The sequence below is a fragment of the Lagenorhynchus albirostris genome, chromosome 16 (genome assembly GCF_949774975.1).
Source record: "Lagenorhynchus albirostris chromosome 16, mLagAlb1.1, whole genome shotgun sequence".
NCBI classification, from domain to species: Eukaryota; Metazoa; Chordata; class Mammalia; order Artiodactyla; family Delphinidae; genus Lagenorhynchus; species Lagenorhynchus albirostris.
The window spans coordinates 20,927,548-20,945,339 of record NC_083110.1 but is presented as its reverse complement, the minus strand read 5'-3'; the positions used below and the strand labels follow the sequence as shown (position 1 = coordinate 20,945,339).

Sequence of the window (17,792 nt, the reverse complement as noted above, 5' to 3'; positions counted from 1 at the left end):
GGTTCTATGGGGGCTGAGAGAAATAAAAGAAAGTAATTATTAAACTTACAATCCAGTTGAAGAGATAGCATGTAAACACAAGGATAGATAAATAATACTGTAAGCTATTTTTATTGTTGTTTTTTAAACTATTAAAACCTATAGAAAGGACATAGGAATCATGGCGATTGTGAGTCATCCCCAGGGTATGAGAAAGGGAGAACTATGGTTCTCCAGGTGTGGTCCCTAGACAAGCAGCATCTGCACCACCTGGGAGCTTGTTAGAAAAGCAAATTCTCAGGCCCCATCCCAGACCCACTGAATCAGAAGCTGTGGAGATAGAAACCAGAAATCTGGTTTTTAACAAGCCCTCCAGGTGATCCTGGTGTATACTTAGGTTTGAGAATCTCTAGTATTCAGCCACTGTTTTCTTCCCTCCCAAGTGACAATTGCCTATGTAGCTCAATAACTTTAAATGTGCATTATCTCAAAATCTCCTTGACCATACCAATATACTTGCTGCTTAGTGCAGTTTTGGAGGAGCTGGGTTTTTTTTTTTTTTCCTCTTAGTTTCCAGTTCTGTTCAGCATAGAAAAACTAGCTGTGCTCAGGTGAGAGCTGTTCAGTAAAATGTTGGTAATATACAGATTAATCAGCCATGATTTATTAATGATGAATTAATTACACCTGATTGTGCAGTTCTGCTAGCTAAATGGAGCTTTAAAGGAGTTATTTTATTAATCATCATGGTGCTAATTGCAGACACTTACAGAAGGATCACTAATTAAACATGCAACCATATGCAAAACAAGTTGGGCTGCTGAGACCTGCAAGAATAAGAAACCCTGATTTTTAGGGGAGCCAAAACATTTTATTTTATGCAATATTAGGGAGTTGGCTTGGCGATGTTAATCATTCACTGCAAGTTAATATTGTAATCTTTCCCAGCAGGGATTGATCCCTATATCAAAAAGTGTATAGCACTCTAGTGAGATTCTAGTAAGGGGGAAGATCATTCAAGCCTATTTTCTCTTTTATACACATGCAAAATGGCTTTTGCTGAACAGAGACCATTGATTGATGGGATGGGACATACAGCAGAGACAGTCAAAACCACAAACCAGTCCTTCGTGTCAGAGAGCATCAGGTGAGTGCGAGACTGAACTCTTGGAGACCATGAACACCCTGTGTATTGAATCACAATAAGAGGAGTCACAGCCTTGTACTATTGGAGCAGAGAAAGAAATGAGACTGTCCAGCTGAAGGGGCATCAGGTAAACTCAAGGATAGCTAAAGAATGGGAAAATTGTTTTCAATTTTTAGCTCAAGATAGATTAAAGCCGTTTCCTGACTTTTTGTTGTTATGATTATTTGTTTGGAGTTATGCAGCATCATTGTGAATAGTCAAGGAGGTACTGGCCAGCTTCCTCCAAGGAAGCCAAGGTGGCAAGGTGCTACCTCTCTCTGCACTTCAGGGGGCAGGCATGCTACTCGGGCTCTGCCAAATCAGAAACCATCTCCTGGGAATGTGGATCCTGAACAAGGGAAGCAGTACTGTAGAGGTGGCTAGAGACCTATACTATAGAGATCCATACTGTAGCTCATTCTAGCTTGTTCTAACATTATTAGCGTTCCACCACTTAATCAATCCCCTCAGTCTCCTATTTTTTTTTTATTTTTATTTTTGGCTATGCCTCGCGGCATGCAACATCTTATTTCCCCGACCAGGGATCAAACCCGTGCACCCTCCAGTGGAATCACAGAGTCTTAACCACTGGACCGCCAGGGAATTCCCCCCTCAGTCTCCTATTGAAGACCTTTGATTTTATTTCCTGATGCTTTACCATTAGAAGCTGTACTGCAGAGAGCAACTTTATTTTATTTTCTATGTCCTGGTACTTTTATTTCTTTAGGATAGACTTGAGAGAGAGAGATTTCTGGTTTGAATAATGTGTGTATTTTGGGGGACTTCCCTGGTAGTCCAGTGGTTAAGACTCCACGCTTCCAATGCAGGCGGCATGGGTTCGATCCCTGGTGGGGGAAATAAGATCTCACATGCAAAAAAAAGAGGAATGTGTGTGTTTTTCATTTTAGTAGCTATTGTCAGATACCTTCCAAAAGAGACTGTAGCTGTTCATGTTGCCAGAGCACTGTATCCTTTTCACCACAACCCACCAGCAGAATTTTGCTAATCTGATAAGTGATAGCTTAGTATTACTTACTTTGCATTTACCTGATTAGGAAAGTTAAACATCTTTTGTTACAGTAACTTGTTACTTATATTTTATCTTCTCTGAACTCTCTATTCATGTATTTTGCTTATTTTCCATTGCATTTTGTTACCAGTTTCTTTATTATGAACTTTTATCTGTCATAGGTGTGGAAATTTTCTCCCCAATGTTTTGATGTATATTAAGGCAGTCATTATTATCCTTGTTTTATAGATGAGGAAAGTAATGCTCAGAAAGGAAATTGACTTGCTTAAGTTTACTCTGCTAGTGAGATGGTTAGATCTGGGTTCAAAACCAGGCTATGTGATGACAAATCTAGTGCCCTTGCTATACTTCAAGGAATATCCCTAGAGGGTTGCTTTGGTTACTGTCCTGTATAACGTTACCCCCAAATTTATAGGTATGCTCGGAGATTCTGTGGGTCCCCAGGAATTTGCACGGGACATATTGGGAAGGCTTGTTTCTACTCTACCTGGTGTCAGCCAGGGTGGTTCAAAGGCAGGGCTGGGATCATCAAAGTCTTGTTTACACACGTTTGGAGCCTGAGTTGGGGACACTGAAACAGCTGAGAGTTGAAACAGCTGAGAGCTGGAACAGGAAGGCCTCCTTTTTTTAATTTAATTTAATTTATTTATTTGGTTGTGCCAGGTCTTAGTTGCGGCTGGCAGGCTCCTTAGTTGTGGCTCGCTGGCTCCTTAGCTGCAGCACATATGCTCCTTAGTTGTGGCATGCAAACTCTTAGTTGCAGCAGGCATGTGGGATCTAGTTCCTTGATTAGGCCCCCTGCATGGGGAGTGCGGAATCTTTTTTTTTTTTTCGGTACGTGGGCCTCTCACTGCTGTGGCTTCTCCCGTTGCGGAGCACAGGCTCCGGACGCGCAGGCTCAGCGGCCATGGCTCACGGGCCCAGCCGCTCCGTGGCACGTGGGATCCTCCCGGACCAGGGCACGAACCCACGTCCCCTGCATCAGCAGGCGGACCCTCAACCACTGCACCACCAGGGAAGCCCGGAGTGTGGAATCTTAACCACTGCGCCACCAGGGAAGTCCCCAGTTGGGCCTCCTTGAACACCTTTATCTCTACATAATCTCTCCACGTGATGTTTCCAGCATGGCGGGTTTAGGAGAGCTGGACTTCCTCCATGTAGGCTTGGCTCCCAAGGCCCCCAAAAAAACAAGTGGAAGCTGTCTCACCTTTTATGACTATACCAGGAAGTCACATGATTTTACTTCTGCTGCATTCTATTGGTTGAGGCATTTATGAAGGTCTGTCCAGGCTCATGGGGCAGGGACACAAAGCCCACCTCTTAATGGAGGATGGTTAATGTCACATTGTAATAAGAGCATATGAGATGGGGTATATTTGACTGCAGCAATCTTTGGAAAAATACGATCTACCACAGGAGTGTTTTGGGGAATTTCCCATATTCTCGGGAAATTGGAGACATAAATGGTTAGCAAGGACGAGAAATACCTCCATTTAAAAGAAGAAAACTTGGTGTTAACCCTGAACCATTTTTTTTTAATGGAGGAACAACAACTATAGTCATTGAGCCATCATCAACAAACATATGGATGTGTTTATAGATCATCATCAAAAACTTATGAAAATGTTCTTAGCCTACTGGAGATACTTTCAAGGAACCAGAAACATTTAAGTGTCAGGTTTTATGGACTTTGTGGGCTCTCAAGCCTACTCTGCAAAGGAGATGGACCAGACTGGATCTGTTCCACACTCAGAGTGAAACAGTGTTCCTTGGCTTAGTCTTTACCTTCATCTGTTTGGGCTGCTATAACAAAAATACCATAGACTAGGTGGCTTATAAACGATAAACATTTATTTCTCATGGTTCTGGAAGGTAGCAGTCCAAGATCAAGGCAGTGGCAGATTTGATGTCTGGTGAGAGCCTGCTTCCTGGTTCATAGATGGCAATCTTCTTGTTGTGTCTTTTTTTTATAAGGGCACTAATCTGATTCATGAGGGCTCCACCCTCTTGACCTAAGCACTTTCCAAAGGCCCCACCTCCACGTACCATCACACTGGGGATTCAGTTTCAACATATGAATTTTGGGGACACAAACTTTCAGTCTATGGCAGCCATTCTGGGGCAATGGCGGCCGTTCTGGGGCAATGCCTTGTAGTTACTGTTTTCTGATGCTGCCAAATTCTACCAGAGAGGCCAGAGTGGCCATTGTCGGGGATGAGTGTTTTGGTTCTTTTTTAATATTTATATATGTGTCTGCACCGGGTCTTAGTGACCACACGCGGGATCTTCGTTTTGGCGTGCGGGATCTTTTTAGTTGCGGTATGCAGGCTCTTAGTTGCGGCATGTGGGATCTAGTTCCCTGACCAGGGATCAAGCCCAGGCCCCCTGCATTGGGAGCACGGAGTCTTAACCACTGGACCACCAGGGAAGTCCCGGGATGAGTGGTTTATGACTTTGTGCAAGAACGGTTGAGGTTATCACAATACCTTGGGGCCAGGTTATTTTAAGTTACAATAGACCGTTTGTGAATTTCATCAACCAACTGGAGGCTCTTCGTAGCTAAAGTCATGATTTCAGCAATAAAGAAAAGAAGAGGTAAGTTAAAAGTGAACACCTGTTCTTCTAAAATTGCTCTACTGCAGGTACCAGCCCTAGAGAATTGGCAGATGGTTTTGTGTTTCTAAGCCTGACCTTAGCAGCCCTTCATCAATCTTAAGCTGATTGATTCTCAAGAAAGAGGAGATTCTGGTTTCCCAGGGTACCCAAGACACCTTTGATTTAGTTACTACCTGAAGACCAATTAATTAGTCCACACTGGTTCTCTCAAGTTTTCCTAACAAAGCTAGGAAATCCTGGGCACAGCCTGACTGGGGAGGCTTTTTACTAGCTCATTAATTACCGTCACCCTAGACATGGATAATTCTAAAAGAAAGAAAAAACATCATTCTGCACTGGGGAAGATAGGTGATTTCCAAGGCCTGCAGCTATCTTGCATTGTGATTCCTGTAGCCAAGGGGCTCCCGTCTTTAAAAAACCTCCACCCATAGGACTGAAACTACCAACTTCTTTTCCCATTGCATCTTAACTCATGGCTGCCAGGGGAGCTTGTCAAACGCGAGAGAATCTGCCCCTTGACTATCAGGTACTTTTTAGCTTTTTAAATTTAGCAGTGTTTACTTAAGTTATTTTTTATTTTTTTGCGGTACGCGGGCCTCTCACTGTCTTGGCCTCTCCCGTTGCGGAGCACAGGCTCTGGACGCACAGACTCAGCGGCCATGGCTCACGGGCCCAGGCGCTCCGCGACATGTGGGATCCTCCCGGACCGGGGCACGAACCCATGTCCGCTGCATCGGCAGGCGGACTCTCAACCACTGCGCCACCAGGGAAGCCCTACTTAAGTTATTTTTAAGTCAAATGGGATTGTACTGGGTTTTTATGACTGTATGCTTAGGCCACCTAGGCCACTCAAGGTGTCTGTTCTCTTGCTCTCTGTTCATCCCCTCGACCAGTGCCTGCTTCGTCTATACCTACTCCCATGACTGACCTTCCTATGTATGTACTTGCCCCAGACCCCAGCTAGTAATTGTTCTAATCTTTAGATCTAAACATCTTTACCTGATAGCTTCTCAAAAGGGCGGTGAGGGGCGTGCCCTTCTGCTAGTTTCCCCGGTAACCAATGAGCCAACCTGATCTCTCTTCCTCCCCCCCCCGCCCCGCCCCCCAGAAGCCAAGACTGCTGCCATTTTGCCCGCCAGGCACCGCACACTGTGCGGTCTTGCTCCAGGACCTTGCTTCAGACATGTAAGCTCCGCCATCCATCAACCCATAGATGTCTCTGCTGCTGACTCCAGGCTTTCTTGAAGCTGGGCAAGTACAGGGCTTGCAAGCCTGCAGGGTGCAGCCCAACAACGACATAGAATTAATTCATAATCAACTCTCAGTTATCCTCTGGATGGATACCTGGGGATCTCACTCTTCTCACCCTCTCAGCTGGTTTCCCCTCTTCTGTCTCTTACCTGGACCCATTTCTCTCCTGGTCTCTCCTCAGTCTTTGCTCTTCATTCCAAACTGGGGCCTTACTGGGAAGAGTCAGGGTGGGATGTGGGGGGGTGTTGTTAATGTGATAAGAAGTAATAGAACAGCATACTCATATGTTAACCAGTAGATGCTCTATGACTCTCCTTCTTTAAGAGGATAACCATAAGTTGACTTTTGCTACTAAGAACTTCCTCCTCATGGTCAATGTTATTTCTTGGTAGTGTTAAAAGATAACCTGGGGGCTCCCCTGGTGGCGCAGTGGTTAAGAATCCGCCTGCCAATGCAGGGGACATGGGTTTGAGCCCTGGTGCGGGAACATCCCACATGCCACGGAGCAACTAAGCCCGTGCACCACAACTACTAAGCCTGTGCTCTAGAGCCCGCGAGCCACAACTACTGAGCCCGTGTGCCACAACTACTGAAGCCTGTGCGCCTAGAGCCCATGCTCCGCAACAAGAGAAGCCACGGCAATGGGGAGCCCGCGCACTGCAACGAAGAGTAGCCCCCACTCGCCACAACTAGGGAAAGCCCACGTTCAGAAACGAAGACCCAATGCAGCCAAAAATAAATATATAAATTTATTTTTTTAAAAAAAAGATAAACTGGGGCATATTTTAAAAATTTAAGAGTTTATTTGAGCAAACATCTATTCCAATCAGGCAGTGCCAAACCAGAAGTGGTTAGGAGCACTTCACTGACAGGGCCTAGGACAAGACTTTATTATCGAGAAGACTTTGAAGCAGAGCAAGGAAATTATTTGATTGGCTAAGCTCAAACATCGTTTGGGAAAGCCTAGTTGGCTGTCTGTGATTGGTTGTCCTTAGGTTTTGACTTTTTACCCTTGAGGCATTTATGGGCTTAGGTTTTGGTTTGCTTATGTAGCTAAGTATGAGAACCACCTGAGTCTAACAACCTCCTTGTTTATTTATTTTTTTGTTTATTTTGAAAGGCCTCCTTGTTTAATTAACAGTATTGTACACATTAAAAAATTATTTTTATTGTGGACAATTTCAAGCATGCACAAAAACAAAACAAATATTGATACTATAGTTACTACTCCTGGCTTTCTTCCCTGCTGCTCCCCACCCCTTGCACCCATCATGCAGCTTCAACGTTTATCAACTCATAACCAATTAATTCTGTTTCATAGTTGACCCCCAAACCCAGGTGTTCTGTGCTCCGTGTTTGGGGTCACCTGAAACCCCATTTTCTCAGCTGAACATACCCAGGAGGCAACCCTGGGTACAGCAGACTCCTGCCGGTCTGTGTCTTCCACTCCATCCTGTGGACTGAGGCTTGAGAACACCTCGAGTGTCACATTCTATTATATTGATGGGGAAACTCGAGGAGTCCTGGTGGCAGGCTGGACAAAAGGACAGCTGTGCTGGGCTGCCCACAAATTAGGGCATCTTTGGAGGCTGTCCTCCAATTCCCAGTTAATTTTTAGGAGAGCTTTAATTATGCCATCAACAGCCCTCACTTAAACAATCACACGCGCTCTGGCTGGGGGAGAAATGAGTGACTGACTAGATTTACATAACCATTTACCCTAATTAGAATGTCAAAAGTTGGTGGCAAAGAGGCCAAGTTGTGCTGTGACTTAGTATCATTTTAATTTAGTCCAATTTCCTATTATTGCAACTGTCTTCCTCTTTGCATCTCAGATCCTCTTCTAAACCATTTGTAGCAAAAACAGAATGGAAAGCAGAACAACTAATAATAACTCACTTGAGGGCTGAACTCCTGAAAAACTCTAAAGGTTTCTTTCCTTAATCCAAACCATGATTTTAGCTTTCATCTAAACTTATAATTGCATGAACATTTAGATTTAGGTAATTTAGGCAGACACTTAGCTTTGAATCCAGAAGCCTCCGCTTTACGTGTTTGTGTGTGTGTGTGTTGTATAAAGTATTAGAATCATCTGCAGGTTGTCCCATGAGAAAAAATATTGTCTTTGAATAGTTACTTTTATTCCAATGTTTTAACACAAGGATTGGTGTGTAATAATAATAATTGTAAGATACACTCATTAATAGGTAATATTATTTTAAGTAATGTGTAAAGCTTCTATGACACACGTTTTGAACTATAAGATTTGAAAACTAGAAACTATACAGAACGCCAGGTCTCAGGCATAGAACCACCCTGACCCATTAGAGACTGTTTAGGCACGCATCGGTGGTTTCTGGGTCTGGCTGTTTTTCCGCCCTCATTCCCTTTTAGCATCAGGAGGCCACCTATTTAATTAGTTGGGGGTGGGAGCGCCTGTAATCTCTTGGGGCTGGCTTTAGCCCCAGAGTTGGATAAGAGGGTGAATCCATCCCAGGGCGTGGCTGGCCTCTCCCCTGCAACATATGGGGAGCCCGCCACGCCTACAGCCCAAGTTCCAGCAGCAAGCAGGAGTGCAGTGGCCTTCCCTGCTGGGAACACTCCCTCCAAAGCCAAGGGCAGGTGGCGTCACTAGTAGAGGTCAAGCAATTCTTAGACCAAACAGCATCTGCTGAACTATGCCAATTGGAAATCAATGTCCCCTCCCTGGGTGGGTTTAATTTTCTGGTTGTTTGCACAAACTTACAGCTCCTAATGGGCAGGGCAGAGCTCAGAGCATCCTCCCAGGATTGCTCCAATGGAGTCTGACGTCTTCACTGCCCATCGATAAGCTAAATTAAAGAGTCTGTTTACTAGAGGCTAGTGTTGGAGCCTGGCTGTCAGGCCACTATTTATCCAAGACCTGGAGGTCTTGTGACAGGAAGGGGGAACCCTTCCAGGGCCCGAGAGTGGGCTACTGTCTAACACTCCGAAATGAATTGTTCAAGGAGACACGTGTGCTGACAACGAGAGACTTTATTGGGAAGGGGCGCCTGGGCAGAGAGCAGCAGGGTAAGGGAACCCAGGAGAACTGCTCTGCCACATGGCTCACAGTCTCAGGGTTTATGGTAATGGGGTTAGTTTCCGGGTTGTCTCTGGCCAATCATCTTGCTTGGCCCATAGTCTTGACTCAGGGTCCTTCCTGGTGGCACGAGCATCTCTCAGCCAAGATGGGCTCCAGAGCAAAGGACTCTGGGAGGTTGGTCTTCTCCTCCCTCTTTTGGCTCCTCCTGAATTCTCCGGGTTAACTTTCGAGGCAGAACCATGTTCCTTATCAGGACTTCCTGATGTGAGACAACTCAGGCAAGTGGGCCTGGCCAAGGCAGGTGGTTTTGGTCAACAGTTCCCTAAAGGTCTGACCACAAATGCAGTACATGTAAGCCCCCAAAGCTTTACCACAGCCTGAGGGAGACATGTGGGTTCCTCTGCCTGTGGCAATATTGAATCATTATCAATGTTCCGACTCCGATTTTATGGTGGTTAAGAGGTCATGTTCTGCAGTCAGACAAATCCAGTTTCCACCACTCACCAGCAGAAGGACCTTGGGGCAAGTTTCTTAACCTCTCTGGGCCTCACATTCCTCATCTGTAAAATGGGGATAATAATTGTACCCACCTCACTGGGCTGCTGAGAGGATGGAATAAGATAATATGGTGAAAGTGTTTAGTATAGTGTTTGGTACATGGATGTACTTTTAATACATCTTGGGTATTAAAAATGACAATAAGGATAATGATAATCCCGGCCAAATATGAACAAGATAGGCATGTTAAAATAGGCAGGAACAGAAGACTTGAGTGAGCAGTGCTGGTTTTAAAATCTTAAATTTTAACCTTTTACCGTCAAACTCCACAGTCTTAAAGTTGTATGTGAATTATTTAACTTGCTCATTTCTCCCTTGTTCTCATTCATGAGTCTTTCTTATTTGTCAACAAAGAGATAAAGATCCAGGCATAACACCGTATTTTGATTCACCCTGCAATGAATGCGTTGTTGCTTTAGCAGCGCTTCATGCCAGTACCCAGTCCTGTTAGAACCAGAACTCCAGGGAACCCAGCAACAGCCATGGCAAGGACTTCTGTTGTGTTTCTCAGGTGGATCATTCCCAGGAGACAGTTAGATAAGATTCCCAGGAGAGATGTGGAGAGCTCAAGATCAAGTGCTTACTCACATGGGAGAAAAACTTTTGTGTAGCTGAGGATGGGGTTGCATTCTTCAGGGCCAGACACTCTAATGGTGCATGGGCCTGCCTGGCCACATGTACTCCAAGCTCTCCTGGGGAGAGCAGGGTGAGGAGCCCTGCTTTTGAGTGGAGCTGGATGAGGAGAACAGAGGAGAGGAAGGGCCGTTTCTCCCAGATGAAGAGATAGCAGTGGTTGGCTGAGAACTGTGTTATAGCCAGAATCTCAGTTTCCATGAGATGCCTGATTACTTTTTTTCTTTATCTACAGTTTCTGCTGGATCCCCATCATTGGGGCAGGATGAAAGGGTCCCCCTTTCTCTAACAGACACAAACTGCAGTGGCTTCTAGCTCACAACCAGCCCCCAGTGACCATGTTACTGTTTCCTAGCCATAGCCAGAGATGCCTGACAAGCTGGCCAGTCCATTTCTCTCTCCACGGTATTTGAAAACTTGACTGGAATAGACAAGCAAGTTGGAGCAGAGTCATCTCATGATAATGCTCCAGGGCCAAGAGCAATGGCTGCTAAGGTCCCAGGTCACCTCCATTCACGTCCTGCCAGAGAATGGGTTGTTTCCTTTGATTTAGTGAGCTACTTCTCATATCGTTCCATATCTCCTTTTTGCTTAAAGACTGGTTCCATTTTCTTTTTTTCTTCTGCAAGAACCTTAAGTGATGTTACCTACTGAAAACTTAAAAAAAAAAAAAGCAGAGAGGGATAAGTTTTGTACAGTAAGTTTGTGATGTTTGCAAGTGGTTTAATCCAAAATCTTTGGGTTCTCCAACCTTGAGAATATCATCATAACATAAAATTTCCCCCACAAAAGGTATCTTCAGCCACAAGAGCTATAAGGCTGCATGGAGATGCATGTGCCAGATGGTTAGCCAGCTGGATCTGTTCTTTGGCTAAGCGATTTACATCTATGTCTGGTAACCTGGGATTTAAATTTGTGCCTACACAAAATAACCAAGTGCACTTCCTCAAGTATATAGGTGACACTGTAGCCTTAATTTTGCAAGTGCTAAAATCTGTGAAAAAAAGGCCCCGGGCTCATCGAAGCTGCACAAACTTGTACAGCTAAGTACATTTTTAAAAAATGAATTATAACATTACCTTCAGTGATTAATTGAAACAGCCTCGGCTGTCCCAATCATCCAGTGAAGCAAGCCATGGGTTTCTTACAGTTATTACTGGAAATGGCTTCCTCCATAGGATCCATGCTTCTAATCCACATTCAGGCACTGATTCAGACTAGGAAGGCTCTGGTCTCATCTTCTGCAAAGGGCTTCCTCTGAGGATCCAAATGTGAGGTTGGGTCCATTTATCAGTGACATCTTTGAAGCTGGGCAAAATCCCTGAGGAAGAGAACAAAGTCTCCCTCCTAGCTCCCTCAAATAGGGAGATTTTCATACGATGTCACCAAGCGGTGGGTAACTTTGTAACAGAGCTAAAGACACGAATCCCTGTTAGGGCCAGTTCAATTCCTGCTCTTTTCTAGCCATGGAGTGCATCCTCCCGCTATCGACATGACCAGCCTCCACCCAGATAGCTGCCCTCGGCACAACCCATCCTCACTTCTGCAAGAGCCACTTGGAGTATCAGTGGTCTTGCTTTAGCTTATTAGACTTCACATAATTCACCAAAACTTCTGCCAGCTTCCCAGAATTTTCATGTTTCCACGTCATAAGTTAGCAGTTAGAGCCTTCTCTTACTGAGCTTCCTGCTTGAGGACTCTAGTGCCTTCCATTTGTCTCTCTAAGTCTCCCACTTTTCCTCTCCTCCCCACATGGTAAACGGACTGGGATCAGATCAGGGGGAAGCAGTTAGGTGTATCTTCAGGCAGGTCTTGGATAAAACCAGAAAAGAGTTGGATCAGCTTCAGAAGCAGACTTGGTGGTTTGATTGAACTGGGTCACCTCCTTGACCCCAAGGCACTGATGCTGTCCACCAGCACCTGAAACCTGAAGACACACACTGCTACTGTTATGAGTTATGTCCCCATTTCTTTTTTTTTTTTTTGGCCCCCAGGGTGGCATGCGGGATTTTAGTTCCCAGACCAGGTATCGAACCTGTGCCCCGTGCAGTGGAAGTGCTGAGTCCTAACCCCTGGACCTCCAGGGAATTCCTGAATCATGTCCCCATTTCCAGGCCAGTTATAATGAACCACAATATCCCTGTCACTCAGCTTCAACAACTATTAACTCATAGGCAATTTTGTTTTACCTATATGTCCACCCATTTCCCTTTGCCCTAGATTATTTTGAAGCAAATCCCACACATTATATAATTTCATTTGTGACTATTTCAGTATGTATCTCTAAAATATAAGGACTTGCGTCTTCCCTGGTGGTCCAGCAGTTAAGACTCCATGCTCCCAATGCAGGGGGCCCAGGTTCCATCCCTGGTCAGGGAACTAAGATCCTGCATGCCGCAGCTAAGACCCGGCACAGCCAAATAAATAAATATTAAAGAAAAAAATATATATAAGGACTTAATGTAACCATGATATTTTTATTACACTGAAAATAATTAACAGTAATTCCTTATCAAATGTGCAATCAGTGTCCAAATTTCCCTCATTGTCTCATAAATATTTTTAGAGTTGGTTTGAGTCAGGATTCAAACAAGATCCACACATTGTACTTGGTTGATACGGTTCTAGCCTCTTGTTTTAATTTCCTAGGTTCCCTCTTCACTTTCTTCATGCAGGATACTTGTTATCAATGTGTCAGTTGTCCTACTGAGATTCTCAGTTCTGGATTTTGCTGATTGTGCCCGCCCCACCCCGCTCCACGTGGTATCTCTTAACATGTTTCTCTGTGCCCTGGAGGTCACGCAAATTGCTTGTTGGAGGTGGAGGCCTAATAAGATTCAGGTTCAACTTTTTAGTTGATACACCAGGTGCTGTGTTTTTCCATCAGGAGGCATACAATGTCTGATTCTGTCTGTTTCTCTTTTTAGTTGATTAACTGGACAATAGTTAGAAACATTCAAGTAACAGTGGTAGGTTATTCACAGGCATGTGTTACCACCAGGCCTTGGCAATAAACTGTGGGTTAGGCTAGAGTTTGAATCTTACCCTGCCACCGATGCCCTTCTCTCTGTTGGCAACTTCCTTTCCTGGGTCCCTTTATGTACAGTCACATTCTGGGCTGGCTGCCAGCTGAGCAGTGATCTCTGACCATCCTGTTTACCAGCCAGTTTTTTGCCCTGAAAGTTTTCTCAGCCCCAACAGTCTTCTCCCAGCACAGCCACCTCACCCTCAGCACTACCTGGAGCGTTTGCATGCTCCCAAGTCACTTTATAAGAGAAATCTTCAGGACTCAAAAGAATGACTAGAATGTCAAAGAGAAGAGGTTGGTTCCTTCATTTCAAAATAGCAAGTTAAACTTTTGAGTGTAAAGATATACAGATTAAAAAAAAAAACACAGATATTTTTAAGATGGCCTTTTCCTTAATGTAGGAGTGTGGACTCAGGTTGCATTTTCCAAAAATGTTTCTGTGGGTACTGCTCTCTGGGTATCCTCTGAGATGAAGAGTTTCCATGGCCACATAATTTAGGAAACTCTGCATTTCCCATTCTGAGAAGGACCATGATCATAGTAAAGCCTGTACACCTTTGTTTAAGCCAGAATTTCCTTTTCTTTATTGAAGGGTAAGAGTTTCAGGGCACACTTTGGGAAACATACTTTGGGGGAACAAATAAAGCTGATCTTCTGGGTGAAGTGAGGCATGGGAGAAAGGGGGCACTGAAGGTTGGAAACAGCACTCTGGAATTTCTCTTACCTGTTTGAGGATGGAGACACTTGGGAGATCGAATTGGTAAAAGGTTCTTATAGTGGGCTTCTGCAGAAAACTTGTGCTCCAGGGTGTTTCTTGGCCTAAAGTCATCAAGTAGTTAAGTAAACTTTTGGCTTCCATCTGAGATCACTTACCTGCATCCTGCATGACACCGGGGAGCATGGAGGCCTGAACCAGTGTAACCTGGGTCCCAATTCCCTGTTCATCAGTTAGTAGCAAAGCAAACTTGCTAGGGTGAATCAAGTTACCTAGATGACCTAGAGTGACAGATTATATGGCAACCGGGCGTTAGCCACTGGGGAACAGGACAAGTGAGCTGAAAGGAAGGGGTTGCGGGCATTACTTGTATTCTGAGCACTGCAGTCAGCAGTGGTTTTATGACGGGCAAAGCGTCAGGTGCTCAGTTGTCTGGTCCACTGAAGCCTCAAGAGCAGGCAGTGGCGGGGAGGTGAACATGCAAGCAGTGGAAGGCTGGAGTTGGAAGAGCCGACTCAGTGGTGAAACTGGCCCAGAAGGAGGATGGTCAGGAGCCCAGTGTCAGAGGGGTGTTGCAAACTTAGGCTCCCTCTCCTTTGGTACTGACTTCTGAGGATCTGAGACTGTGTGAAGAGATGCAGAAGCAGGAGGCTTTATGTTTGGCGAAATGTGGAAATGATCAAGTGGTGGATCCTGGGGCTCCAGAAGAATGTGTAGGATGAGGCAGGCCCCTTGTCCTCTTCTGAGAGAAGAGCAAGTGACCAGTTCTTGGGAGAAGAGAGCTCATGGTAAATGGGGGACCCCAGTAACCAGACTGAGGGTCGTACAGGCTCCAGGAACCTAAGGAGGAGGGCATACAGTGACACAGTGGGAGACAGGAAGTGGAGGGTGAGGGTGTTGCAGAAGGGTCCAAAGAGGAAGACTGAGGTCAATGAGTCCTTAGAAGCTTCTGATCCACCCCCAGGCACATCAGACTCCAAGCTCAGCACTAGGTACTAATTCTATACCAGTAGTGGGAGATGGTGCTCCAAGGAAACCTCAGACTTGGTTCGCAGAAATAGTCTCATTGTGCCTGCCAATAACCCACCCCACTGCCTACTGTTTAGCAGGGCTGAGACTTGCTGGGACTGACACAGTGCTGTGAACATGTCACAGCACTTTAATGAGGATCTACTATGTGCCAGGCATCATTCTAGGCACTGGGGGCCCAGTGATGAATAAGTCTCTTTCTCTGACATCCAAGCTCTTCTAGACAAGTCTCAGTGCAGCATGGCGCATGGACTCTAGGAAGAAAGAGAACTGGGTTTCACATCTAGTCGCTGGCTGTGTAGCTTAGTTTAACCAGAGCCCTCAATTTTCTTGGCCACAAAATGAAGATTGTAACAGTCCCTACTCAAAAGATATGATGAGGCTAGGAGCTAAAACCTGGTAAGTTTGGTGTTTCCTGTAGGTGTTAATTTATTTATGGTCATGATATTGGTTTCCTTTGCTGAAGATCAGCCTGAGTAAGACCTTCAGTCAACAACAACAGCAAATATATATTCACTGAACACTCTAGACCCAGATATCTAAAATTTGCCCCTTCCCTCAAAAAAACTTATAACCTATCTGGAGAAACAGAAAATAAATTCATCAGAATATAGCAACAATACCAAGTTTTAAATATCCATGAGGGTGGAGATTTTTGCAGTGTAGTCAACACTATTTCTAGGGCTTCCAACAGTACCCAGCACATAGTATGTGCAATACATATTTGTTGAATAAACGAATGAAAATTAGTTTGAAACAAATTGGTATATGGTTGCCAAATGAATAGAAAAGAGTATATACTCCTATGACTACCAATGTCGGACTCCACTTAGGCAGAGCCTAGGAATCTGATGGGTACAGATATCTGGTCAGCTAGGCATGATTTCTTTTTGCTCCCCACTCAGGGGAAGTCAGTAGGAGGCAGGAAAGTAAGACTCAAACACGATGGTGAGGAGGGACAGGGACACAACCTCAGAACTAAAAGACCTGGGTGTTTGGACATTTAGAATAACTTGTGCAGCCAAGCTGCTGAAACTGCACAAGGAAACAAAAAAGCAACACCAGCTCAAATCAACAGAAAACCGCTTCCCCTTGGGGCAGGGAGCTGGCATCAGCGACTGGCCTGGGCCGATGAGGCCTCTGGGCTTTTACTCTGCGCTGACTCAGGTACTGCCTGAAACCTGGACTGTAATGAGAGCCACCCTTTGGGGGAGTAAGCCACCTGCTCACTGTGAAGCAGCAGATATCACAATTTCAGAGCAGAAACAAAAGTAGCAGGCCTGTGGTCCCTGCCTTTGGAGGGCGCAGTTTCCCCCCAAAGAATCCTATTAGCAGGAGGAAAAAGAGCTGTGTTGCTAAGGGGGACAGTTTCTACTCTCCCTTTGTGTGTGGGGTCCCTTCATCTCCCTTTTCCTCCTCCCTTCTTTTCCTTCGTTCCTTCAACCAGTATTTCTTGAGCATCTATTATGTACTAGACACAATTCTAGATACTGGAGATATAGCTAGGAACAGTACAGAGGAAGCCCCTGACTTCCTGGAGTTTCTAAACAAACAACTAAGGACATAAGCATCGGATAGAGCAGGAGCTGAATGATACAACGGAGCCAGCCAGGGAAGATCTGGGGAAATGGCATTTGAGGCTGGGGGAGCAACCAGTGAAGAAGCCCAAAGGTGTGGGTGAGTGTGGGCAGTGGGGGAGGAGTAGCCTTTTGAGCGGGCAGCAGTAAGAGAGGTAGCCGAAATCCTTCTTCCTCCAGAGCACAGTGAAATCTCCTTACTCTGAGCTCCTAACTGTACTAACCACACACTGCCTCATGCCTAGAACAGTGGTCCCAACTTTTCTGCTCATGTGCTCCTATCAGTTAAAAAAAACAAAAAGCACTGGTATATACTCACATATAAATATATGTATTTATATTTTGTGCACTATAAAACATACCCTGAGACAGAAATTAAAAGAATGAGATAAAATAAATCAGCAAAATTTCTAATCATTTCGCATACTCTAATGGACTATCTAGTGCACCTCTTGGGGGCCATGACCCTGGTTTACTACTCAGGCTAGTCTTTTTTTTTTTTCTTTTCTTTTTTTTAAAGCTTCTGTTTATTATTATTATTTTATTTATTTATTTATTTTTTTGGCTGCACTGCAAGGCTTGCTGGATCCCGAGCCGCCAGGAATTTCCCTCAGGCAACTTTTTTGATGTGTCTTGGATCTTATCTCCACAACTAGATGGTGATTCCATTAGGCTAAATGCTGTCTTATCCCTGCTGTTGCCTGGCACAGGGCTGAACAGATGGAAATAGTAATTACTGTCCAAGAGACAAAGGCTCTAATTCTGGCGGGCACATAGACCATGGGGCACCAGTGTGGAGGGTCTCTGTGCAGGGATAGGTCCTGTGGCCTTTCTGTGGCCAGGTGAAAGATTCCTTGTATCAGTCAGGGTTCAGATAGGGAAGCAGAGCCACTGTGAGTCTTATAGAAGAAGGTTATTATAAGGATGAGTCCTTACACAATTGGGGAAGGAGCTAGGGACATAAAGTTCCAAAAAGGGTTGTTGAAGGATGAGAGAACAGTCGCTAAGCAGCCCTGCCTGGGCTGAACGAGTCAGAGCTTGCAGGGGAGTCTGGAAGCCAAGCATGTCCAGCTGCAGGAGTAAGACTGGGTGGGGGCACTGGTGCAGAAGTCCGCTTCTTTGAGGC

At 45.0% G+C, this 17,792-nt stretch overlaps 1 protein-coding gene across 3 annotated transcripts in view; it reads left to right on the top strand.

The window, feature by feature from the left end:
• PBLD (phenazine biosynthesis like protein domain containing) overlaps positions 1 to 17,792 on the top strand; it is a 130,594-nt gene that overhangs the window by 18,818 nt on the left and 93,984 nt on the right. For 2 of the 3 annotated variants that reach the window (XR_009536168.1, XR_009536169.1), the window contains exon 10: positions 1,047 to 1,126. The gene's annotated coding sequence lies outside the window, so the exon portion shown is untranslated. Of the gene's footprint in view, positions 1 to 1,046; positions 1,297 to 17,792 lie in introns of those variants that run through there. The other variant, XR_009536167.1, reaches the window with a different exon arrangement.